At 45.4% G+C, this 25,642-nt stretch overlaps 1 long non-coding RNA gene across 1 annotated transcript in view; it reads left to right on the forward strand.

The window, feature by feature from the left end:
• The first annotated feature begins 22,940 nt into the window (after positions 1 to 22,940).
• The window catches only part of LOC130151862 (uncharacterized), a 188,879-nt gene continuing 186,177 nt past the window's right edge, over positions 22,941 to 25,642 (forward strand). The window contains exon 1 of the long non-coding RNA XR_008822762.1: positions 22,941 to 23,507. This is a non-coding gene — a long non-coding RNA (uncharacterized LOC130151862). The remainder of the gene's footprint in view (positions 23,508 to 25,642) is intronic.

Here is a 25,642-nt window from a genome sequence, read left to right on the forward strand (position 1 = left end):
TCACTAATTTAGGGTGTGGAGAGGCTAAACTGTTGTAACAGATGGGGAACTCTGATTTCTTGCCTGTGTGATAGTGAATAAACTACACAGGTTTGACATCCAGTTATTCCTAACACTAATAACTTCAAAAGAAGTAACTATTGGGAATGAGCAAGTACTTAATTGTTTAGGAGGTCTGGCCCCACTCACACCTTTTTGTTATGGCAGAGAGACTTTTGCATGCTATAACAGATCAGGTCAATCAAAATTAGCCATAAAGTCACATTCAATGTGATGAATGGCTTCTAATACCTCAAAAAAAAAAGTCATAAATAATTCTGGAAAGGACTGAATATTGTATTTCAAGCTTGGGATTTTTGTTTCAGGAATATACTTAATCTAAAGCAATCAGGAGAAGTAAACTTCTCAAAATTAAGAAGTGGTGCATTCATCCTCAAACTATTTTTTTATTCCAATTTAGTAATAAATCCCAGACTCACTTATTTGCCCCCTACCTCTAAGTTTAGAGATTTGATGAGCCAGTAATTTATCAAAAAGGCTAGAGGCCCCAGTTGTGAATGTTGTGACATTTACACCCTTTTGTGAATCAAAGCCAGACTTCTCGAAGCTCAATGCTCCAGCTGTGTTGAAGGCCTGGAAAACATTTTTCTTTGGCATCTAACACCAGAAAGCCCCTTACAGTAGAACTGCTCCAATTAATGGCCATTTTGGTGGATTTGGACTGTCTCCACCTGAAGCAGGGCAAAACATAGACGCTTTCAAATTGTGAGCAATTTTCTGTCTTTGCTGAGAAGATTGTTCTGATTCAGATTAGTCTCCCCCCTCTTGCCAGCAACAGGGTCATGTCAGGAAGGAATGCAACATCTCTGGTTGAATTCAGTGGGTAATCTTATTGGGTTTGCAGAGTTACTTGGAGAACTGAGAGCTTCAGTCTGTATGATGGACTAGTGCCCAATGTGGCTAGTAAAAGTAAGAACACTGTTAAAGTCATTACCAGAGAAAAACACACCAGCTAACTTCAAGTAGGCTGTTGGTTTCTTGAGACAGGGCCAAGCTGCTTTTGATACTGAGAATCTTGCCAGTTACCCACCCTTTATAGATGTATATATAAAATGTTCCTTTTTAGCCTGAACTGCTAAGAAAACAAGACATATGTAAGCTTACTGTCTGTTTATCCATCCCCATTCCTTTCCCTCCCATAGCTTTTAGCCCTGCTCCTCCATTTCCACCAACTTTGAAAGAGGGCTTCAATGACCGTTAAACTCCCACTGGTTTGTGAGACGCTGGGAACAGAGTTGAGGAAGAAGCTGCTGCTACTGCCCCTCTGGCAGAAGGGCAGGGACAGCCTAGCACCCTGCGTGGCAGCAGGCCTGTCAGCTTGCTGGTTGCCTAGAAGATGACTGAACACAGTATGGGCTGCCTCTCACCCCACAGGGTGCTGGGTGGATGCTGGAGGAACCTGGGATGTCGCCAGGAAAGGTGGTTGAGAAGTAACGCTTGCAGCATGCCAGCAGGAAACCAGGCTTTGCTACACATGCTGCTTGCAGAACAGCTTCTTAGCCTGCGTATGGAGATGCATTGCTCCTCTGACTTCTTCGGTTGCTCAGTCATTTGCTGTGCCTGCTTTGCTACTTCTGGCTGTGCACAGAGCTGCACTCCTCTCACTGCTCAAGTAGGACTTGGGCTCTGAAATAACAGCAAAAAAAGTTTTGGCCACACTGAAGCCAACAGCAAGGCTCTGATGGCCTTCCTATTGTGTTTGGCTTCACCTGAGGGCTTCTTGCTTATTCTTTTAGGACTACAAGCCTTTGAAATCATTGCAGATAACATCAACCTTCCTTCAACTGGGGTGACTGAATTTGTGTTTAAGGGGCTGCCTTTTTTGATGAAGGGGTCTGATAAGGGAAGGTTTCAGGTGATGATGAACTGGCAAAGGGAAAGGTTTTGGGTAGAAAACGCAGGATCTTGTTTGGTTGTTGCTCTCTCCTGTTCCCTGATGTATGACGATTCACTTGACTGTGTAACTTCTGTTCTGCAAAAATTATAGGCCACAGGATTCCTCTTCAAAAGTGTGCAACTTCCGTATGTCTCTGAGTTTTTGATTGTGGCTTATTCCTACTGGATGTTGCCACCAAATATTCCCAGAAATCTGTGAAATGTGTTTCTACTGCTGGTCTAGCAATGGCTGTATACTGTTCGGGACAAATAGCATGATGGATCTTGCCTGATGTTACTTATCTGACTCCTTATCTATCAAGCAGAACCTATTGATACTGTTTTGTTTCAGTTTCTGGACATATATTTGTACAGGTTTATATTTTCTATAAAATTTAATTATTTTAGATATATAAAAAAATTCTTCCTTCATTCTCTTGGAGCAGATGTACAACAAGCCAACCAGCAATTTTCTTCGTCGCAGAGTTGTTTACATGACTTGCAGTCTTACTGTAAGTGGGGTGGAAAGACACGTGTTGAAGTGATTATGTACAAAGAATCTGTTCCAGCATGTAATCCCTACGCTCCTTTTTTTAAACAAACACTAATTTGTGCGTTCTGTCTTATGGAAAGCATTGGTTAGGGTTTAATAGGATTTTGGAGGAAAAAAAGTGGAAATCTAAGAAGGAAAAGTAAAGGAACTACATCCTGATGAATTAAAAAGAGAGAAAACAGATGGAACATGAAATGTTTACTGAAGAAACTATCTTCCTAACTAAAATGACTTAATACTCCACCCTAGCAGTTTCCACATGGACCTGAAACAAACCACTTTGAATTAAAGATGCACATGTGTGCTTTGAAATGAAGAAATGTTATTTGCTGCTCCCAAGCCTGTAGCTATAGTATCACAGAAATAGTCTGCTGTAACTGGTAGAAATGGCTGTAAATCAGTAATTCCAGTTGGAGGGAAACTTCTGTTTCAGCACTTGCTTTTTGATCTGTCTGTGTCTTGGTCCAGGCTGACCACACGCTGCACCTCCATGCACCAAGGTCTCACACCACAACGCTGGCCCTTTTCTGGCAAGTACGTGGACACAACACCCAAAACGTACTTGGGATGCATTATCCCTTCCAACATAAAATTAAACCCCTTAAAATATTTCATATTGTTCATTTTATTTCTAAAATAAAACTTTTCCCAATAATAAGAGGATATTCCTAAGACCATTAGGATCTCTTAATGTATTTTGAGACATACTGGGATATTCTGTGAAGGTTAATTTTTTTTTTTAAGTCTTTAAAGGGTCTTTCTGAGGGTATGGAGAGACTGTGCAAGTACTGACACTGTGTCAGAGGTGAACTGTGGAAAAAATAAGATTCAAGAACTAACATCCTGGCATTTAAATTTCCAGGCAGTTGTGTGAGCTGCTGTTTCTTCCTAAATCAGCAGTATCTCGTGGGAAATAGCTGGGACAAACTGCTGGGTGTTTTTACGTCACTGTAGTGAATCTGCTCTTCCTGAAAAGCTGGAACCTATTTATTTTTAACAGCCCCACTTACTTCCCAAGGGTCAGCATGTTTTCACATACTGCATTTTAAAACTTTCTGAAGCAGAAATGATGATTAGACTTGTCAGTGCTTTCACAATGGAAGATTTTGTTTGTTGCTGGCTCCCTTGCCTCCTTTCAGGGTGGTAAGCCGTAAGGTTTTGAAATGAGAATACAGTAAATCACATATTCCCACTTTTTGACACTCCCCCCACTTTGCTATAATCATAACTCAGTTCTAACACCCTGTTGTTTGAGCTAATCTGGCAATAAAACTTAGACACTGGCAATACGTAGGGTGAGTACGTAGGTAGGTAGTGCAGGCAGTCTACCTGAGTATTGATTGAATGCTTGTGGGCTTGTAATTAACCTCTTACGTGCTAATTGATTTCTATCGCAATCGGTAGCCCCCCTTCCTCCAGCTCCCCCGCATGGGGCTCACTGGCTCTCCTGTTGCAGGCACAGGCTGCTACTGCACATGAGGAAGGATGTAGCTGGGGCATGGGCTGTAGAAGAAAAAAGTGTTAAAGGCACCCAAACTGCTGTTCCCACAAAGCACCAACTGATCCATGGTACTAAAATGAAATGGAACAGAATGTGCTAGTTTGCTCTTTTAGCTGACTGCTTTCAATACTGGTTTGTGAGAAAATCTGAAGTTGCAGTTGTCTGTTGTAATACGGAACAAAAACATGTATGAGGGTTTTCCATAAGACTCGAATTCTAGTTCCTAATCTGCTCCAATAGCAACTTTTTGGCTCTTTCTCTGCTGCGTATTCTTGACATGTGAAATGTGGGTTCTAACTACAGAGATGTTTATCAGCGACTGTGCCGATCTTCCAATATGCATGGATATTTCTGTGAAAGCATGTGATAGTCACTATTTTTCCTCTGTCTACATCCTACGGGAATTAGAGCGTCAGCAAAGTACAGTGTTTCCCAGTGCCATAATGCGGTATCCATCTAAGCCTGCTATGGGAGGAAATAGTCTTCATTTAATCAAACAGGTGGCAGATAACTTTCCTGACTCTGTCATCATTACTTTTCTTCTGAAAAATCTTGATTCCAGTTAGTTGTAAGTACACTTAAGATGGCTTTCAAGTCTTGAGTATGACAGTTACTCCTGCCCACAGAAACAGCTTTCATATATAAATCTTACTAGAACAGTTCCAAATATTTTCCTATGTTAATTAATTTTTCTTAGAACTATATTCAGGACACATTCCCTTACTGTAGATATATTAGGACATTAGATGAGTATTCCAGAAGTGCAAATAAAAGTGATTCTAAAGATCTATTGGCTATTTAAAACCACTTGTGGTTGAAGTGAATTAGGAGATTAGTAGTAAAAACTGGGAAATGTTTATATATTTAAGAGTTCCTCTACTGTAAATGTCAAGCTTTTGAAAGAAGAATGAGTTGCATTTCAACCCAGATAATGGGTTGCTTTTATTACTTCAGGTAAAGAGCTAACCGAAGTACTTTGCTGCAGCGAGTAAGTTGAAGGTTTGCGTTTTTTATTCAATACATACATCCTGACCGGATATCTACAGGGAATTGACAAAACACCTAAAATGTCCTGTTCCAGAAACAGTCAAGTATGGAGTAAAACCTGGGATGGATCATTTAGGCTTGGTCTTTGTTTTGGTTGTTCCAAAAGCCTTTCTGGAACATGGATTTTTATTTTATTTTTAAAAACGAACAGTGCTAAACCCAGGGATAAATGCTCCTATTTTTGTGTTCCTAGCTTCAAAACATCAAAATGAGTTATTTCAAAGGCACTAGCACACTCCATAACTGATAAGATAATAATACGGGAGTTACATTGCGGAGGTGAAGTCCCAGCCTGGTGAGTCTTTTCCATGAGAGTCAAGAACCCAAGGTAAATATCTCCTTGGGAAGTCTCTAATCAATATTATCTTCCAAAATTGGAGCGAGCTCAGATCTGGTTTATAAAGCAATTTCTTTATTGAGATGACTGAATAACTACCATAATATCCAAGATTAGGAAGATTAGGAAGAACATGAGCCTAATACATATAGTTGTGACAAAATACGAAGTAGATTTATAACTCCATCTTTGGGGCTTACTGCCATGAAAATAAAGCTGTTCTTTGGAAACTTAAGATACTCAAAGAAATTTCATGCGTAAGGCTGAATGCTGTTTTCATATGCAGCATGAAAAAACTTCCTTAATTTCATTTTCCAAGAGTTCTTTATACTGAATCTTTCACTGGTAATGGCATTTTCAAGGCAATAAGCAAAGTATCCTGCAGGCACAAGCACTCAGTCAAAGTCAAGGCAGTGGCAGAACATTATTCCAACACTCTCCTGTTGCTACCATGGGCATTGTCCCCGTTACAGTACTGTGTTACACTAGACCAGACTTAAGCACTCTTAATTGTCACAGTGCGGTACAGCAGGTACAGGAAAAAGTTACTGTGAATTCAGTCAGGTGGTGAAGATTCATTCATAGCACAATAGACTTCGATGGACTTGCCTGTGTCAAGGTAGTATATCAACTCTGAGATTTTAGGATAACTTGACAGCCTAGATCTGAATTTCCTACAAAATTGCATTTTCTCCTCTAGAGACAACAGAAGGAAGGTCTGTGCTTTTAAGTCAGAAACGTCTTGTCTTAGCACATCTTGCCCTAGATAGCAGAAACAACCTATACAGTGTTTTCAGTCTCCTCTTGTTAATGAATGAATGGGCAAGATTGTTCCAGGTGTGACTCAACCTCAATTAACTTCAGTGATCAGGAATTATACTGGTCCATTGAGTTTCTCTCAGGTTTGGTGGGCTGCCAAAATGAATCATGGTAATATGAGGGCTTCTTACAAGTGAGGCTTGAACTCAAATTTTCATTTATCTTTCTTTCACTGGCAAGCCGCATAGTTGCTTACATTGGCACCTGTAAACAGAAAACTGAAAATTCTCTACAAAGTGTTTCTCTCCACAGCTTTCTTCAAAATATATCCCTCAATTTCTTGTTGCCCTAATTGTCAAGAAAATTGTTCAACTTAAATTTTCCAGGTAAAGTTTAATCCTTATGTTCAAATTTCCCTTTCAGTATAATGACCTTCATGGTTAGCTCACTTCATGATTTCTTTTGATAAATTTAGCTCTGGTTAAAAGTGTTAAGCATCATTTATATTACAATGAATACACTTGATCTTGGAAGCTAAGTGTTTTCAGACCACTCCGAGACTTGGGGAGCTATTTGAAAATCTCAAGGGCTGAAGGCAGAAGCCAGAAAGTTGTGGCCTGTCATCGGTTTAGAAAGACTGAGCTGGTAGATCTCAGTTGGCTCTCTTGTTACTCTTGGGCTGACGCAAGGAGGAAAGCAGAAGGGGAGGACAGCAGCTAAATTAACTTCCCTGGGGGATGAAGTCTTCGTTCGACAGAAAAAGGAGTGGATGCTGCAGTGCAAGCTTCCTTGCTTGATATGATGCCACAAGGGTACCCTCAAACTCATTCTCAGGGGACCTCTCTAGAGGAGAAAAGTACTTGCTTGTGCACCTGTGACCTTGCTGCTTACACAATCAGAGGTGACTGTAAACTCAACTTGTTCTGAGCTAGACATGCCTGCCTTAGCCTGAACTGTGGACCTGACGTTGTTTCTGACATAGATATGGCCCTTGGAACAGAAGCTACCTCTTCATCTACCAAAAAATAACACTGCAGATTTCTTTCTGCTGGTGATATCTTTTCCTTAGGAAAATCAAAACCACTCCTCTGAAGCGGCTGTTGTTTGGGGCGCATTAATGTTTGGTATGCATTAGTATTTGAGCTTGGGCCAGTATTCTTATTATCCTTCCTTTGTCCTGATGTCCTAAATCTCCTATTTCTAGATGCACGTCATTATCTGAATACTGGCCTCACCTCCACAGTCACGGGGATTATTTTGTTGTGATTAGATAGTTGTAACTAGTATAATCCCTGTATTTTCTTACGCAAAACCTGTTTGGAAGCTTCCCAGATCTTGTCTCTCTTGAAAAAGCATATATGCAGAGTTGTGTGGCCTTTGTTTACCGGGTGATGGTAGAGAACAACTGGGCTCCAATTGTGATTTTGGATAGTTCCCCATCTGTAGAGCCAGCGTTTGTGAGCGTAGAAAGTTTGGTTACTGCTGGAGCTAGCACGTGCCCGTGTTTATGTACACTGAGAGCAGGCACAGGCTGACGTTGGAAGATGTGCTGAGAAGCTGAAGGAACAAGGCTGTAGCCTTACAGCAATATCCTGCGGCTGACTGTGCAGTCCCAGAGGCTGTGACTACTGGCTGCAGGAGCTGGGAGCCATACAAAACGGAGGGCACATCTGATGTTTTGAAACCCTCAAGTACATACGCAGCAAGTTGTCTAAGTCCTCAGTCCCTCAGCTGATGGTGTGTTCAAACCTATGCTCACACGTGTGGATGTGGTCATTCAGCAGGCTGTGGTTCATGGACAGAACCCCAAAAGTACCTCAACAGAGCAAGGCACCATGCCGCTTGCTTGGTCTCCCATTGTGGGACTGCAGGTGTGACATGCTGCATGCAGTCCCACCTTGCTGTGAAGCCTGTGCATTTGCTGGGCCTCTGGAGAAGTAGTGGCAGTTTGGAAGTGGGTCTGCGTACAATGCAAGGGAGAGTATACCACAGTAATGACATGCTGCCCCTTTTCTAGACTTTCTAATCAGGGAAGGGGTGCAGCCTGAACAATGGCAATCAGGCTTATTCACACTATCTCCATCAGTGCACTTCAGTCCTCTTTAGTTCTGGATCAAGGAGGTATTTTCAGCATTGTTTCTCATGGTAATTTGCACATTCAAAGCTTCTTTTTAAGACCAGGTAACCAAAACTGCCAAAATAAAAAGCTCTCATAAGAAACCAAACTTAAGGAATTAAAGGAAATAAGCTTTTGTTCCGGAAGGCTCCAGAGAGAACAAGAAGAAATGTAAACTGTATGTATAATCTCCTCTCCATCCCAGTTTTATGTTCCCTCTCAGCAAGGGCAGGCTTGTTTGCTTTCTCCTGAAGAAGCTGGTATCTGTAGGCTGTCCCCAGAGCCAGGATTTTCCATTCACAGATGCTGTTGGTAGACAGAAGGCAGCTAGATGTCTCCACTCTACTGCAGTTCTCACCAGATTTTGTATGGGTATCTGTCAGTTTAATTCAGTCTTTTTCCTAATCCAGTAGATGTGAGAGAGGACTGCACTAAACCAAGGTTAAGCCCCCCGACCCCCTGCACTTTATGTTGTTTTCTCTCTGTTCTCCTGTAAATTTGATCTTTTGTCCAACAACCTACAGCCTCCTTGTGTTACAAAGGTATTTCATGATTTTTTATTTTTTAAGATCTGCGTGCAAATTGTATTAGATGTAAATGTATGCAAAAGAAGAAACTGAACTTTCTGCAAGGGAAACCTTACCTAAGAGGTATAAGAGTAGGCTAACCTACACTCACAGTTCACTGGTTATCAAGGTGCTGTGTGTTCAGAGAAGGACCGTTAGAATAACTGTCTGACTTACCAACTAGTGGGGCCCAGAGAATCTTAGCTAGAAATTTCTGTGGCAAAATTATAACCTCTAGAAAGATATCCAACCATTAGTGAGTGAAAGACTCCAGACAGTGAATTGTGTCCTAGGGAAGCTGTTGCAACAGTTAATTAGTTACTCCAAAACACAGATTTTGTTTAGCTTAATTTTTCAGACACTGGATCCCAGTCTGACTCTTTAATATGTGTTATACTGCTTATTGTTTATAGTGAATTTTTTTTTAGTCAGCGTCACACGGAACTGCATCCAAAAGACTTACAGAAGCCTGTTACCTCAAGACGGTTCTCTTTCAACATATGCATTTATAAATGGAAAGGAAAGAAAACAAAACAACAAAAAAAATCAAGTATTGTTTGAGGCTGGTTAGGCTGTGTCTAAAAAAACTATGGTAACTTGCATTGATCATGCTACTCTCCTTTATTTTTACGTAAGTCACCACCTCCTAAAATATTACGGTTGTGCCAGTTGAGCTACAGTAACCACGTGCACATGCTCTTAATGACAAATGAGAGAGAATACTGGCTAGGCTGGCCAGCAATTAGAGAGGTGTAAGATAAATCCAGTTATTTTCCATTTGTTATAATCTCTACCCGTTTACACGACAATTATGACAACTTCAGTGGCACATAATTGATGACCCTGTGTCTGCTCTTTTGCTCTTCTACAGTTTTGCCTAGGATCATTGCCAAGCTGAATGACCAATGACTACATCCTGTTTATTTTTATTATTATCTTTTAAAAAATATTGGCTCTACAGTAGCTTTTTTCCAGTGATCTGGAACTTCCAATGGACTTTCCATTGACTTCAGTGCATTTTGGATCAGATCTTAAAATGAACATCTGGTTGCAAATTCATTAGCCAAAGCCTAACAACACAGCCGCCATGAAACAAATATATTCAGACTTTTTGCTCTGATACTTTTTGAATGCCTTGCTGTAAAAAATTGATGGTCTTGGGAACTGTAACGCAGTGGCTCCAACAGCAGCGTCAGCATGGTGTTGACAATGTACTCACCTGCTGTTCTCTGATCCTGTTATTTCCTCTTCAGAAGTACAGCTCAACATATTTCTGGCTATGCTGCCCAATACACAGGATTTGCAGCTCAGCTGAGCTAATGTTGGTATTGGAAGGTTACCTTCTTAATTTCTCCCATTCCCTTTCCATTTAGTCAAGAAATTGCACTGCATTTTTCTACAATAATTCCAGGCTCTCAGTAGGTGTTAGGAGGCGAGTTCCTCTGCTCTCCCCCAGCCGACAGGTTAGCAGCAGGCATTGGCACCATTGTTTTTATGTAACTGAGTCCTCTTTTAGAACTTGGAAGAGATCTAAGCAGTATTTTAGGCTTCCTCATCTGCAGAGGAAATATTTAGCTTTCTAAAATTCCAAATAAATGGGAGTCAACCTCAGCTATATATGTTTGTATTTATTATTATAAATACACAGGCACGTAAAACCTGACCCACTTCATCTACTCTGTTTTAATTTGCTTCCAGTAGTTTACACAAGCAGGAAAACACATTGAGGACACAGGGGAAAACAGGCTTCTAAAGAAGTTGCATTAATCTGGGGTAAAAAATATAATCCCAATACACATTAAGAAAGGCAAATTTGATAGTTCATTTAGCAAAGACATCAGTGCCTGTAGACACAGAATTTTCATAGCTCTGCTGGGTTCCACCCTTTAAAAGTTGTTGTTGTTGATGTTGAAAGCATAAATTTATAAATGCTATTGTCCTTTTTTTGACTTTCCCTATTTAATCAGTTTAAAGTATATGCAGATTATCTAGATCCCTCCTGGTGCGGATTTTTCTGACTAGCAGTGCATTTATAGTTAAACAAGTGAGGCATTTGGACTGTAGTCATTTTGATTTATAGCAGCAGGAACAAAGCGAGAGAGTACAGACGTCAGTGCTGCTGCTGCTGATCTGGCAACAGAGACTTCCTAATGTACAAATTACGTCTTTCACCACACAACTCCCTCTTTACCCTAACTAGAAGCAGGGAAGCATGCTTATTGGATGCAGTGCATGCAATCTATACAAAGGTGTATGTACAGTACTGAGTGGATATTGTAATGCTCATTTTAGGCATACAGTTCATATTCTACTGCACTTTTTGCTTTTTAAAATTAATTTTCTATCTTGGCAAATATGCAGTAATTCAGTGCTCTTGCCTTTTCTAGACAGAACAGTCAAGTGTGAGTTAAAGCCAGTTGTGGAGGTGGTTGTGGTGCTTTACCCTTACAGGTACCTATCCATGAGACGCTGCAGCGAAACTACTTACTCATTGTCTATAGACCACCAAAACACCATGGTGTCCTGTCCACATCTAGCTCTAGAGGCTTTTGACAAAACTACTCCATGGGTGAAAGGTTCCAGGTATTCATTCCCAGCTCACTGCACCACTGAGTGGAGGGAGGACTGTTTTGATAATTAATATTGAATATGGGTGGTGGAACAATGCAAGACTCCAGAAAAGGCCTTGTCTCAGCGGTGGCATTTCAAATTACAGTGCTGAGTGTAACTAACTATACCTATTTCAATGCTGTATGTAAAGATCCTGCCAGTTTTCCTTTTCAAATGGCATGAAGTATTCCACTAACCAAAAACCAGACTTGACTCAGCTGGATAAAACAAAATCTTCTAGCAGTCATCACGCCAAGGGTCCAGGCATCACACGGCTCTGGTTAATAGGTGCCTGCATTTCATTAGTGGCTGGAGTGATTCCTGTGCATATAGCACCATAGCCTGTATATATATCTGCTAAGCCTTTAAGGCACTTTGGGATGAAAATAGCTCAATGCAAAATAACGGTCTCAATTTAGCACTGCAGTTTGCAGCCAAAGACTTGGAGCAACTCCCAAGGCAGAGCAAGGATTGACTTGTTTCAAACCTGCTTGTCCAAAGGCAAATCTGGTGAGTGTAGTGCTGCATTCCATGCAAACGCAGGGAGCTACCCCCTGTCCATTAGGCAGGCACCGCGCCACTCTACCATGCTGACTGGAAGAAGTGACAGTTTCTGGGTAGACAGCAGGCTGCTTCCCGCTCCACGGGCATCCGTCCACCTTCAGTATTGTATGGCACACACTGGCAGCTGCTACCCTTGTTCTCACAGGGCCAGCTTTTAATGTGGGGAAATAAACAGTAAAGTCACTTTTATTAATATGTACTAGTGCATGGTAGTTGCCCCATCTCCCATTTAATGTGCTTGGATACCAAGAGCTGCATCATTCACAAGATGAAAAACATACACAAATGAATCTCGAGGTTGGTTTTGCCACACTGAAATAAAATAGTAAAAAAAATGTATATGATAGCGCAGTCACAGTTGTAGAACATAAATGACTGCAGGTGACGGCCGGTTGTTTGCTATGCCTGAGACTCAGCAGGATCCTTTTGGAACGCCTGTCTGCCTTTCCTCACATGTCCTTTCACTAGGACAGATTGCTGAGCCACTCATGTGCTTGAATCATGCCCGATATGGTGAGCCTGGGCTTGGCTGATTCCCTGGAAACCTCTGTCCCAAGTGGCTTTCTGGCCTACCTGTTAAATGGATATTTATTGAGGAGAATACCCACTGACACAATTAGTAAAAAGAGATAATGTAAATGCAGGTTTATGCATAAGCTGGGTATTAAAATGTGTAAGTGCATTCCTGTTGTGGTAAGGAACCCTATTGCCATCCAGCACTGCCTTTATGATACCGGGTTTGTCTCCTTTTTTTTGTGTAAAAAATGCAAATAACATACATTTCAAATGCACAGTGAAGCCCTTGCTGTGCACAAGTTAGTTGTTAAGATTCCTTTTTCTCTTCAGAAATCTAGTTTGTGTTCTAATTGCTTGCCCTTTTAAATTTTTTTCCTCGTATTTTGAAGCAAAGTGGTTATTCAAAGTAGTTGATGTTGCAGAACTAGGCTGTTTCTGAAACTGTTGCTTTATGCATCAACTGAAAAAAAGATTTGCTACCATATAATTCTTAACACACCCAGTCCTGAGCTGGAGGGGAGCAGGGGTAGGTGCAGCTGGGAGGATGTAAAAATGGCTGTGCCTCATACCACTGGGACTGGATTGGCACCAGGCTCATTTGCAGACTAAATTAATATAGTCTTTAGGCTGCTCTAATTTATCCAGCCAATCCCCGACCTCGAAGGACCTTTATCTGCTGGGGAGGTGCCAGGAGGTGGAAGCTAGTTTCAGGTTCCTTTCGTGGTGGCAGCAGGGGAGGTGCAGGATCCGTTCCAGCTGCTCAACGTCACCAAGGATTCCTGTATGGGAGGGCTGCGCTGCGCCAGCAGCAGGAGACAGCTTCGCAGCAGCTTGGCACTGCTGCAGTTAAGCTGAACTGAAATGGGGTAGGGTTTGGCCAGAGCGTGGCTGTGCGGTCTGCCAGCCAAATCCAGTGACGCTCGAATTCACCGATTCCCATTGACTTTAATAGGGCCGGGATATTGTCCTCTCTGCCGAGCTAAGCATGGATATGTTCTGAAGTAGGGCAAGGCCTGACCCCACAAAAATTCAGGGAGCTTTGCCATCACATTCTCCCGAGGAAAAGAAAAAGGGTGGAAGGAGACAGTTGGGAATAAAATGTAAATAAATACAGCTTTGGGTTTAGAGACTTCCCTCTGACCTTGATGAGCAGGAGAGGAGCGCAGGCGGGAGGCTGGGGTTATGCGTGCAGCTGAGGACATGCACAGAACAACCATTTTATGAACCATTATCCTTTACAGCCCAGGACTTGATGATTGATGGGGGGGGGGGGGGGGGGGGGCAGACAGGGGCGGTGGGAAGGGAAGCAGAGAAATAACGGTGGGTGTGCAGATAATGCAGAAACACTGAATGAGTAGGCAGCCAGAAGGGGGAGGGGGGGGGGGAAGAAAATAAAGGTTGCTTTTCTGGGAGAGGGGGAAATCCGTCATAATACGGCAAGGCGTGAGCGCACTGGCTAGGGCCTGTGGCTGCCAGCTCCCCTCAGCGCCGCGACAGAGGCACCGGGGTGGGGGAGGGGCGGTTGCTACCTGAGGGTACCCACGTCTGCCTGTGACACGGGGCCTGCGTGAAATAAATCAATTACTTGGTAATTATTCATCAAAATTATTCTTTTATAAAGTAAAAAAGGGGGGGTGGACACGTCACCCCCACCCCCCACACAAAGAAACCGTTAAGTGTAAACGCGCCAGCAGCACCCGCCAACCGGCCTGATAGATGAGGGATCATAAAAAAAAATAATAAAAAAATCCCATTAATGCGTCTCATTGAGGAAAAAAACGAGGAGAGGGAAAAAAAAAAAAAAAGTCAAGAAAAAGACCCGGGAGAAAGGAGGAGGTGGCTGGGGGTGGGGAGCGCAGAGCCCCGGTGCGTGTCACTGAGGCAGCATTGACGCAGGCAGCTCTGACGGCAGCAGCCGCCGCGGCGGGGACGGCGCGAAGCTGAATGGGAGCGGCGGGCGCGCGCGCCGGGGGGGGGCGGGGGGAGGGGACGCCCGCGCGAGCGCGCGCGCTGACGCCACCGCACCGCACCGCACCCCCCACCTTCCCGCTTTATCCCTCGTTGCGGCGCTCATCGGTGTGCCGGGCACGGAGCGGCGGCCCGGGGCGGACGGTGTGCGTGTGGAGCGGGGCGGTGGGTCACCGCAGCGCTCGGCGAGGGGCGGCGGCGCCTGCCCTGCCCCCCGGCAAGGGCAGGAGCTGTGTCCTTCCCGCCTCGCCGCGGCGTGTGCGCGGCCTGCGGGCTCGGGGTCACCGCAGCACGCGCCTGTACGGGCCCGAGCGGGGAAGGCTCCGCTGCGGGCTGGAAGTGCTGATTGTCTGGTAGTTACCGCTTTACAACTTGGCACACGCTACTGAAAACCGCCCGCTCATCCCTTCAGTTTGTTTCTCACAGCTCGTAGGAAGCTTAGGGACTCTGGCCTTTCGGGAGGAGAAATTCATCTTTCCTGCGAATTTCTCACGGGTTTTCCTGTAAACTCACTAAGACCCAAAAGAAAGTGATGCTTGTACTCCTGATAATACACACGCTTAAGGTTTGCTTGTCTTTGCAGCTGACTTTTTCTCCATTAGGCAAGGAGAACTTGAATCCCATTCCCAGGCTTTTCTCTGCAACTGCAATATAATAATTTGTCTGCAGGACCGGAAGACTTTTCATAAAACTGTGATAGGTGGCAACACTAAATTTTCTGTCTGTGCTTCCCTGCCTTTGGTGTTCCAACTGCTGTTAAGCAACCCTGAAAATATCTCCTTGTCTGCGTGACTGATACTGTGCTGTTCCCAAACGCTACTCAGAAAGGACCTCGCATTTTGGGGTCATCAGTCTGGTAACTTCCAGCTCTGTATTCACTACAACCTTTTTATCAAAAGGACAGTACAGGAAAGAGTTTTTCCCCTCTGTCAAGCAGTATGACTTCTGAAGAGAAACAAAAATGTAATGTGCAGGCCCTGACTGAAAAATCAGAGGCCAATACAGTGGCAAAATCTGTAGAAGGAAACTGAAAAGGCGGCTGCTGGTGGCTGTGTCCTAGCCAGTGTTAAACCAAACAGCATGTTACTTGAAGCAGGCAGGACGTACATAGGAGTACACATGAGCCCATGCCATCTGATTGTACTCTAATATCAGAGCAATCTAGAAGCTTTTTCTGGTCAAATATGTGGATTAACACTGGTGGAAGAGGAGAATCCTATCCTTCCTCCTCTCTGCTCTCCCCAGAGTGTCTCTGTCCCATGTTCTAGGTCTTCATTCTACCAAACTTACTAAAGCAAAGCTTCTGCCAGACAAATTCTGTCCTTGAAAAAATGAAGTTTTCTGGAGGTTTTAATGGAATTTTCAAATCAGAAGTGGTATCTGGAACATTGCTGAGGCTTGTGACTATGAGTGCTGGTGTTTGTTGCTGTTCCTGCCTTACATTTTCACTTTTACACAGATGCAAGTACTGAAGCAATTGCACTAGCGTTAACAGTTCTTTCAGCCAGATGTAGTCACATAGGTTGGTCATACAAAAAGAAGTGAAGAAACCTGTACAAACAACACAAAAACCACCCCCCAAACCCAGTATGTTTAGAAAAGCCTGAATCCGTTCCCATTAAATTCACTGGTGAAGATGCAAATGAAAAGCACTTACAGAGCAGAATTACAGGTTCAGATGGGCAAGGACCTCAGAGGGTGTCCAGTCCACATTTCTGCTCAAAGCAGAGTCAGCAGAGAGATCAGACCAGGCTGCTCAGCAAAACCTGCCCTCTCCTCTCATGCTTGGTAGTTTTAGAGCAGGTCTGGCAGACCTGCCACTGGTGATGGGTCTGAATGGTAGGAACCAGATTCTTCCTTCTCTCATTTGTACTAGTTTTGTACTCTTGGGGAGTGGATGCAGTTATTCCTGCTCTAGACTAGTACAAGGGAGAGGAGAAACAACTGCTGTTGAATCAAAAGGAAAAACTCTTTGTGTATGGTCACTGAATTGCATTTTAAAGACTATAAATATTTCATTGTACCTACTCCTTTAAAGTTACAGTGTATTTTGACAGTATCCTACATTTAGTGTGTATTTTGGTTTTCATTTTTTCTTTCTGTTAGCAAATATATTCAGATGGAAATACCCAACAATTATTCAGTCAGAGCCAAAATTGTAAGGGTAGATGAATTGCTGTAGAAAAGAATCCAAATAGGAGTTGCACGTTTCTGATAGAACTTGATTTTATTCGGAGTTTCTTAAATAAAGGGTTAAAAATCACTGGAAATACAGAGTAGAGCATATTTTGCAGAAACATGTAGTTAGAATTCTTTTTTCCCCCTCCTTTTTCTCGTTCTTTTCACAGAAAATTGTGAAGAAACCAAAAAACCTGTAGGTTGGACACTGCGGCAGGGGTTTAAAAGTGTAACTCCTGTGAGCCACTGGGATGGCTGAGTGGATGTAGCCTGAAAGCAGAATGAAAGCAGGATGAACAGGTTGTGGAAATCGTGTGAATTTCCAATACTGGAATAACTTATTTAGACTAAAATATTGCCCTCCCCATACAATTTCAAATGAAGGGTTCTTTTTACTGAAAACCAAGGAAAACTTGATTTTTCAGTTGCTTACGCTTATTCCTATCAAAATTATTCATAATCAAACACAGTTTGTACCCAGATGAATTTGAGAGGGTTTTACCCCTCACTGCTCAAACCATTTGAGTACGAGAGACACCAAGGCAGGCTCTGTGTTGCAAAACATGCAGACTGTAAGAAGTGGGGTGGCAGAGTGGGTAAGCCACCTTGATACTCTCCAGGTACAACAGCTTCTCGGGCAGAATGGCCCCAGTACAGCCCTGCAAGCCCGGGCTGGGGGCTGCTTCCCTGGCCCACCTCCCAGCCCCATGCTGTGCTGCTGGGAGCGGCCAACAGAGCCCTGCGCTGGTGGCACATCCTGCAGGGCAGCTCCCACCACAGCCCCTGCCAGCCTCCTGCCACAGCCTAGCGCCGGCCTCCCTGTCTGCCCATAAAGTAGAGGCTTTGGTCTGTATAGGAAGCTATACGAAGAGGGCTGTAGAAGTCTAGAAATCAAATAAATAAAGACACGTCTTGGATCCTTGGAAAAAAGCATCCCCAAAAATGGCAGGGACAAAGCCCAGAGTGGCAGTGTTTGAGGACAAGATGCCTTTGCAGGCCATCTTCTCCTGTTCCAGCCCTTTTGGTTACCTGAAGTATCACAAATTATTTTTCAAGCATACGGTGTTTCACATACCCCCATCATGGAAACTCACAGTACCGACCTCCTAATGCTGGGCTGGAGTCTAAGAAACTTGAAACCTGTGAGCAGAATAACCCAGGGTGTCTTTTAGAAAATGTCACATAGTTACAGTTTCATCCAATTGATGCCTAGACACTGACAAGGCAGGGGCATGCTTCCTTAGCCGGGTAGGAGATAGTGGATTTTGCCTCCCAGGAGCAAGGGAGTTGTGAAATTTCTGCCATAGGAGCGGTGGAGGAGAGGAAAGAGCTGGAGCAGAGACAGGTAGGGGAGGAAGAGTGCTAGAGAATCAGAATTCCTGCCGCTAGGAGATAAGGGAAGTTTCTGTACGCTTCCCTTTCTGTCTTAAGCAGTAGCTGCTGCCCTGAACGTTTCCATCCTTCTCAGTGCAGAAGGGTGTGAAAATCCAACCAACAAATTCACAGGTCTAAAAATTGGTAAAGGCTCAAATAAGCTACCATATTTTTAGAATTAAAAACGCTACTACACAAAGATAGCTAAGGTTTATGAGGAAACATGGATCAGGACTTGGTGGCCATACATGTTGAACAAGTATATGAGGTGTTTGCAGAAGCAGGAAGGAAAAATGGACAAAATAACTCTATTCTGGAAGGCGAGGACAGCCAGTTCCCTCTAACTTAACAGTGCAAATTCAGCAAGGCCTCTCTAAATTAATGTACCAATCTTCATCTGTTCTGTGAAAATACAGAGATGAATGTTGTGAAATTAGAGTACACATTTCATGCTGAGAGAACAATATTTAAAAAACCATAGAGGCATGGTTTTGTATCTTGAAACTGACTTGGTACCACCTTCTTCGTAGTGCTGAATTTCATATGAAACTTTTAAATGTGCCTTTCGCCCCCCTCCTTTGAATTGTTAAATTATGAGATGAAAAAGGTGGTCATTTTCATAGCGTAAGAAATTGGGAACTCTGTCAGTCCTGCAGGTTTTCTTTGTGTAATGTGTCAGCCTGTATGTAATGTCAGTGCAGTGGGGCTACTTGATCATTATTACTACTGCAGATTAGCTTGGGGGTGGAAAAATGACAGATTCAGTGGTAAGTTCTGGGTTTCGTTTTTAAATTGGGAAAATGGGTGAAGCAAGAGTGTGTGTGAGAGAGAGAGACTGCAGATCTAAAACTGCACTAAAGTCCCTCCACAGCCTTGCTCAAATCACTTAGTGGAAGACACTGTGATTTTCAGTTCTTTCAAATAGTATCTTACTGTGCAAGAATTCCCACTGAAAGCAGTGGAACTAGCCAGGGATTAAGGCAGTAATCAAATGTGAATGAAGATGATAGAACAGACTCTTCACCTCTCCGCTCCTGTTTCCCAATTTATAAAATGAGGGTAATAAAATTTACCAACTGTTCTGGGTGTTGTAAGGATACATTAGCTCATGCTAGCAAATCACTTTGAAGACATAACCAAATGCTATACAAATGCTAAGGATTCTGTCAAGATGTGCAGGAGTGTATTCACAGTTCAGGGACACATACCAAACTACCAGCTTTGAGTGGGGAGAGGACTTTTGCAAGAATTAGGCTTTAATAGTAGAGATGTCTGCAATATCTGGAACACTGGGTTACAAGTCACCTCATAAAGACTTACTAAGTGAAAATTACAAACTGCTTGGGAAAAGCGATAGGATGGCACTGCATGAAAGAGAACTGGTTCTCTCATTGCGTGTTCATTAAGCGTTGGTTACGTATTGCTGAGTCAAATAGTTCTGAACTGAGTCAGCCGTGTAAGAAAAAAGTAAGAGAAAGCAAACGCGATCTAAGACCTCTCTCAGTCTTAGGACTGTTGCATTTGGTTATTTGCTGTGTCTGTGTAGTCTGTATTGTACAGAGGCAGGTTTGTCTTTACCAATGCCATTTCTGTCTCCTCTGAACTTTTAATTTTATATCTCTTTAGAATATGCTGCATTCAGACTGACTAGTCACTGAAAACCACCGTGAATCGTCCTTTGTGAACATGATTGACAGGCTAGGCTGGTAATGCTTTAAAAAATAAGGCAAAAAGTAAAGTATTTGCAAACTGAGCTATATTTATTGAAGGTCTGTTGCCTGATGATTTCAGTTATTGACTCACATGAGTCAAATACCCAGTCCAAATCTGTAAGCCTCAAAACACTTCAAGACTGTCTCTGAGCACAACTGTGTTTAGTGGCGCCGTTAACTCCAGGTCCCAAGGCCTGCTTCTGGAATCCCGAAGTGAGGGATCACTGAACTTGATGTAAGGATTCCTATTTACCTTCCCAAGGTTTAGATCAGGACCTTCTTCTCTTCTAATTAAAAGACTTTGGACTTGATATACTGAATGCCACTTGCTCAAGTGTGGTGGCTTAAGTCCGCCAAAAGAAAATGGTTCATGTAGTCCTATCCAAAGAAGTTACTGAAGCCACTGAAAGTGGGTAGTATTTAAATGAGTAATAGAACAGAAATGTTACTTTTCAGAGCATTAAAAATTAACTGACAGCAGTGTACCATATTAGACTTTATTCCTTGAGGCCTACCTGAGTGATAGCTAATCACAGTGCCAGGCAGAGATGGAAGGCAGCATTCACCTGGAGGTGGGAGTGAGGAGTGCTAGAAATCTTATGTAAAAAAAAAAAAAAAGATCAGTAAGTAATGGTGATACACCAAGGAACCCCAGACACTGGTAAGTCATTTCAGACTTGTACTACCCCACCCCAAAAGCTTTCTCTTCACTGTTCTCCTCTGGACCATATCCAGTCAACCAGTGACATGCTGTCTTCTCTTCTTCTTCTGTTTCCCTCTGAGACTGTCCCAAAATGATCTGAAGCGTAGAATCACTTCTAGGCTATGAGTAGAGAAAGCCAGCATTGGTACAGGACATGGATACTGGTACTGCCTTCCCTTTTCCCCTTCCTCCTCCTTTCCTGTTGTACATGTCAAAGAGTTCAGCTATGGAGAAGGTTGCTCCCTGAGATGGTCTGAATCTTGCATGTAGTGGGAAGAAATTTAAAAAAGAGGGCTTAGGAGTAACTGGATGGAAAGCTTTCCTTTGGCAACAGAGAGGATGGAATAAAATCCCGAAGGGAGTTAGTTTGGCTTGGTACAGCCTCAGAGATTATTGTTTATGTAATTATGCTGTTCACCCCTTATCCTCCCCCCAGGAGATGATCTATTCTGTATTTCCATCCCTAATTTCCATGATACTGTAATAAAGACATGATCTGTCAGCATGGTGATAATTTAGTGGAAACTCTTGTGTAAAGGCAGATCTGGATGGGAACTTCCTAAAACGCAGATGTGGGGTAATGCAATGTGATAGATTGTGACTTCTGTCTGCTGAATGGGTGAAAAAAATACATTTAGAAATGTAATACTTAAGACAAAATGATAAATACTTAAGACAACACAGCATAGGATTGCCCCTAAAGCTTGACAAATATATCCAGTTACGGTCTCTGCAGATTTGCTAGGGTATCACTCTGAAGGAAGGGGATGCACCGCTTGGTGGTGAAAAATTCCACAAACCATTCACAAAAGTAAACCCCTTGCCAAATCAGGCGGTGTAAGAAAGCAAGCATCACCTGCTGATGACTTGAGCATCTCCTTTATTATGCAGCCAAACCTTACCAATGCCTCGTGTGGGAGATTATCTAAACAGCTATACCAAACGCCATCATGAATGCCCAATGTACCATCCATGCGAGCAAGGGAGTCTTTACGCCTCTTCTTCCTGCATGGCGGTCCTGTTCACCGTCTTTCCCTTCCCACAGAGATAAACTTTGAGAAGAGAAAGAACCCGGCCCCTTGTGAGTGCTTCCAGCAGCCAGCGAACCTGATTTGGGCTTGCAGTGATACCACTTACATCACCAGGATCTAAAATTGTTCCAGCAAAGAACCGGCTTAATGGTTTGGGCAAGTAGCTGCCTCCTGCATGTAATCATTTGGGGGCCGCACAAGCCATGCCCCAGAGCTGGCAGGGCGCAGCAGGAAAAATCTGGGCACTGTGTGTGGGGCTGGGGCTGGAGAGAGGGGGGCAGAAACCAGCATCCACGGGGCACCCCAGCTCACGGCCCTGGCCACACAGGCCGGCTGGGGACGGCCATCTCAGCCGCCGGGCGCCGCAGACCCCCGTATGGCTCGGCAGCAGAACGGGGGACCCAGCTGGGCTGGGGTGCCCGAGGCCTCCCCTGCCGCCGCCCGCGCCCCTCTCCGGCGGGGGCAAGGCGCGCAGTCGGGGCTGCTCGGTTTCCCCGCGCCCGGCTGCGGCCCAGCCTGGAGAGCGGCGCAGCGGCAGCGCGGACACGCGTGGGCCGGAGCAGCCGGGAGCGGCGCTGCCCTCCCCCGCGGCGCGGCCGGGCGCGCTGCCCGCCACGGGAGCGCGGTGCCGCCGTGCCCGCTGCCGCCCGGGAGCCGCGTGCCGCCGGCGCGGTTATTTAACGGCCGCGCTGTCATTTCTAGGACAGCGGCTCACGGCCACCCCCCCCGCGCCCCAGCGCCCGCGGGGATTGGCAGCCCCGCGGTGCGGCCGCCCCCGCGCCCGGCAGCCCCCGCCGCCGCCCCCGCAGCGGTCCCCGTGTGCGGTCACAGCCGTGGCAGTGGGGGTGTGACCCTGCATGGAAAGGGACCGACTGCTTCGCATCGGCTTTTTTTTCTTCGTTTCTTTGCAAGCACCTTCCAGTCTAAAAAAAAAATAATAGATCTCCCTATATATATATGTATATATATCGTCGCAGCCTATACAGCAAGAAATTGCTACTTAAGAAGATCTAGCCATACACCAGAAACACTTCAGCATGCATCCGAGCCTAAATATATTTGGAGGGATGGGGGCTGGGCACTTTTACCCGGCTTTCATCGATGCCTACTTGAAGAGAGACAGAAATAATTAAGAAAAAAAAACCCCTCCCCTCCCCCCGCCCGAGCAATCATAATACATTGAAATTTCCCAAAGTCTAGTCAGCTGCAAAAAATAAATGTTTCTGGAGCTGAAGGATCATGTTGCAGAAGCGTGTGACTGCAAGACCTAGATTCCTTTGCCTGCTCCCCCGGGCTCTTTCCTTAGGTGTTTTTTAGCATTATTATTTGTTTTGGGAGGGGAAAAAATCATCTTCCCTTCAGCCTCTTGCTAGAGGTCCAGACTGCTTACGTCTGAGCGCCCCTTATCATTTCAGTGAATGGCAATTGCAGCCTTGGTGCTGTTATAGCAATGAAGCTACAGACGTCATTGCCTCCTGTTGGACGTGAGATGTGTCCAAGCATCAGCCCCTTTCGCTTAAGAAAAACTCTTTAACTTCCACGCAGCCGACAGGCAGGCTTTTCTAAGATCCTGGGGACCCAACATTGTATCGATAGAGTTATATCTTTTTATTTATATATACATAGACACACACAGGTGTGTATGCGTATGTGTGTTTGTACGTATGTATATAGAGAGACAGAAATAGATAAATTAAAGCCGCAGCTCTGTTGCAAGCTCCTCTAAAATTTCCTGCTCGCCAGAGTAGCTCTCTGCATCGTTTTGTTAAATACAGCCCGGCGGGAAAGCCATCATCAGTCAATTTCGGGTAACAAGGAAGACTTGTTGAACACCTTGTTCTCCAGACCCCGGGAAGATGCTGGGCTGCTGGAGCGTGGAAGAGCCAGGATTGTGCCCTGAACTTCACCCACTTGGCAGCCGCTATTCATAAACCATTTCCCCTTTCCTCCCCTGCCTCTGCCTCCCGGACTGGGAATCTGCTCTTTAAAGTTGACCTGAAGGGGAAAGCAGAGACGAGCTTGTGCATAGTTTGGAGGGTAAGTTGTGTCCTCACCCCCTCCTCCCGCCCCCCCCCCCTACCCCCCCCCCCACACCCCCCCGCGAATAAATACCCGCTAGCGAGCCTTGGAGTCCGCCAGGAGAGGGGGCAGGTGGCGGGGGGGGGAGTGGGGGTGCGGAGCGGCCGGGAGTCCCCAGGGGAGCGGCACATCTTCCACCCGGGACTGAAAGGGTTACAGCGGGAGCGAGAAAGACCGACCGACCGACTGCGGTGGTACTGACTTCACGGCGGAGTTCGCAAGGTGCGAGTTGCTGGTGAATATTCCCAGCCGGCTCGCAGCCCCGCTCCGCCGCCGCTCCCGCAGGTGCCGGGCGGGGTGGCCGCAGCCCCCGCCCCTGCCCGCCGCCGGCCCCGGCAGCCTCCGGGGAGCCCAGGATCCCCGGCTTCCAGAGCACATGACCCCTGCAGGGAATTTAGCCTCCCTGCACCTGCAGGCTCTTGTCATCCCTCCTCCTCTGCTCCCGGCTTTCTTTTTAATCCTTTCATCACCTCCGGCTCCCCCCCCCCCCCCCCCATCCATTCAGCTTTTACCTTTGTGTCGTGTGTGTCGTGTCGTCCCCCCCCCCCCCCCCCCCCCCCCCCTTTTTCTAACCAGAAGGAATCCCAGCAGGGGAAAATAATATCCATCAGCTCCCTCCTTCCCCCGCTTCCCCCCCAAAAAAAAAAAAAAAAAAAAAAGCACCACCCGCTAACATTTGGAAAAACAACAGAGGACTGTTGCCTCTCTCTTTAATTTTCACTCACACACTCAGATGAATGAGCAGGGAAGGGGGAGACCTTCAACAGCCCCTTTAGACATGGGGCTGAATTGATGGGATTGTGATTTGTAGGATTTCTCCACTTAGTCCCTGCCTCCTACTTGCTCTCCAGCCACTCCAAAGTCTCTTCCCCTCTCTTTAAGCAGCGATTTCTTTCAATCTCTCTCTCTCCCTCCCCGTGTCTCTCTCCCTCACACTCTCCCTCTCTCTCCACATACACTCATCTCCCCGGAGAGAGAGAGGAGAAACTCAACTCCCAAACACCGACCAGATGTCGAAGAAACGCAAAGCCCTGGAGGGTGGCGGAGCCCGGCTCCCCCCCGAGGACCCCAGAGCCTGCTTTGGGGCCGGCGAGGAGCAAGGTAGGGCGGCGGAGGCCTGCAGGTGGCCGGGCGGTTGGCAGCCGGGAGCCCACCGCAGGGGCGCGTCAGCCTGGCTGGCCTCCTGCAGCCCACCGACACTGGGGTGACTTTGGCGTTTAGGCCAGGCTGCTCCCACCGCCGGGCTCGAAACTGCAGGGCTGTCCCCACCGCACCGACACCAAACTCCTGAGAGGGGAAGGGTTAAGGGGGGCAAGGGGAAAGGGGTGTGGGAGGGTGGCTGAGGGGGGCGGCAGGACGGGACTGCTGATCGGTCCAGGCTCCCTTCCCCGCTGCAGTTTGTCGCTGGCATGGGCATAGCCACGCTGCCTCATTGATTTGTAGCTTGTGTAAATCTGTTTGCAGGGCGCTCCTAGTTTGGGCAGCAAATGAGCTATAGGCACCTAATATATACGTTGCGGTTTTGCGTGGGTCCAGTTTCCTTCAGCAAGCCCCCGTCCCTGGTGCGATTTCGATTGCGTCATGTTGAGGCTTCAAACACTGCACTTGCAGCACACTTTGCATCCAGCTAAAGTTGGTTTTCCCTCAGCCTTGGTGCTTTGCTGTAATCTTTGAGCTCCAAGTATTTGTGGTGAAAGCTGCTCTGTACTTTTTGACAAGATAATATCAATGTAGCAGCTGAGTGGTGTAAAATCAGCTATGCACACAAGTGTGAGGGAGTTCTGCAGCTGAATTTCTTGTTGTTGTTCAGCCAGCCCAGTGGGTTCCCTTCCTTTGTGTTTATTTTAACTAAGTGGGCCCAGATGAACCAAGCTGAGCTACAGGGCTCTGGGCTTGTGGCTGTAATGCAGAGAGGAGAGGAAAATACCGGTTGGTCTCAGAGCAGTGTTTCAGGCTGTTGCGAATGGCTCTGGAGGCTACGGTGGGAGATGGTGGGTGTGTGGTGGGTTCAGATGACGATGTGAATGTGTCTCTGTGTGTGCTCGAATTCAGAAATGTGGTGCTGTTGCCTGGGCAGGTGTGCACAGAGCAGA

The sequence above is a fragment of the Falco biarmicus genome, chromosome 6 (genome assembly GCF_023638135.1).
Source record: "Falco biarmicus isolate bFalBia1 chromosome 6, bFalBia1.pri, whole genome shotgun sequence".
Classification (NCBI taxonomy): domain Eukaryota; kingdom Metazoa; phylum Chordata; class Aves; order Falconiformes; family Falconidae; genus Falco; species Falco biarmicus.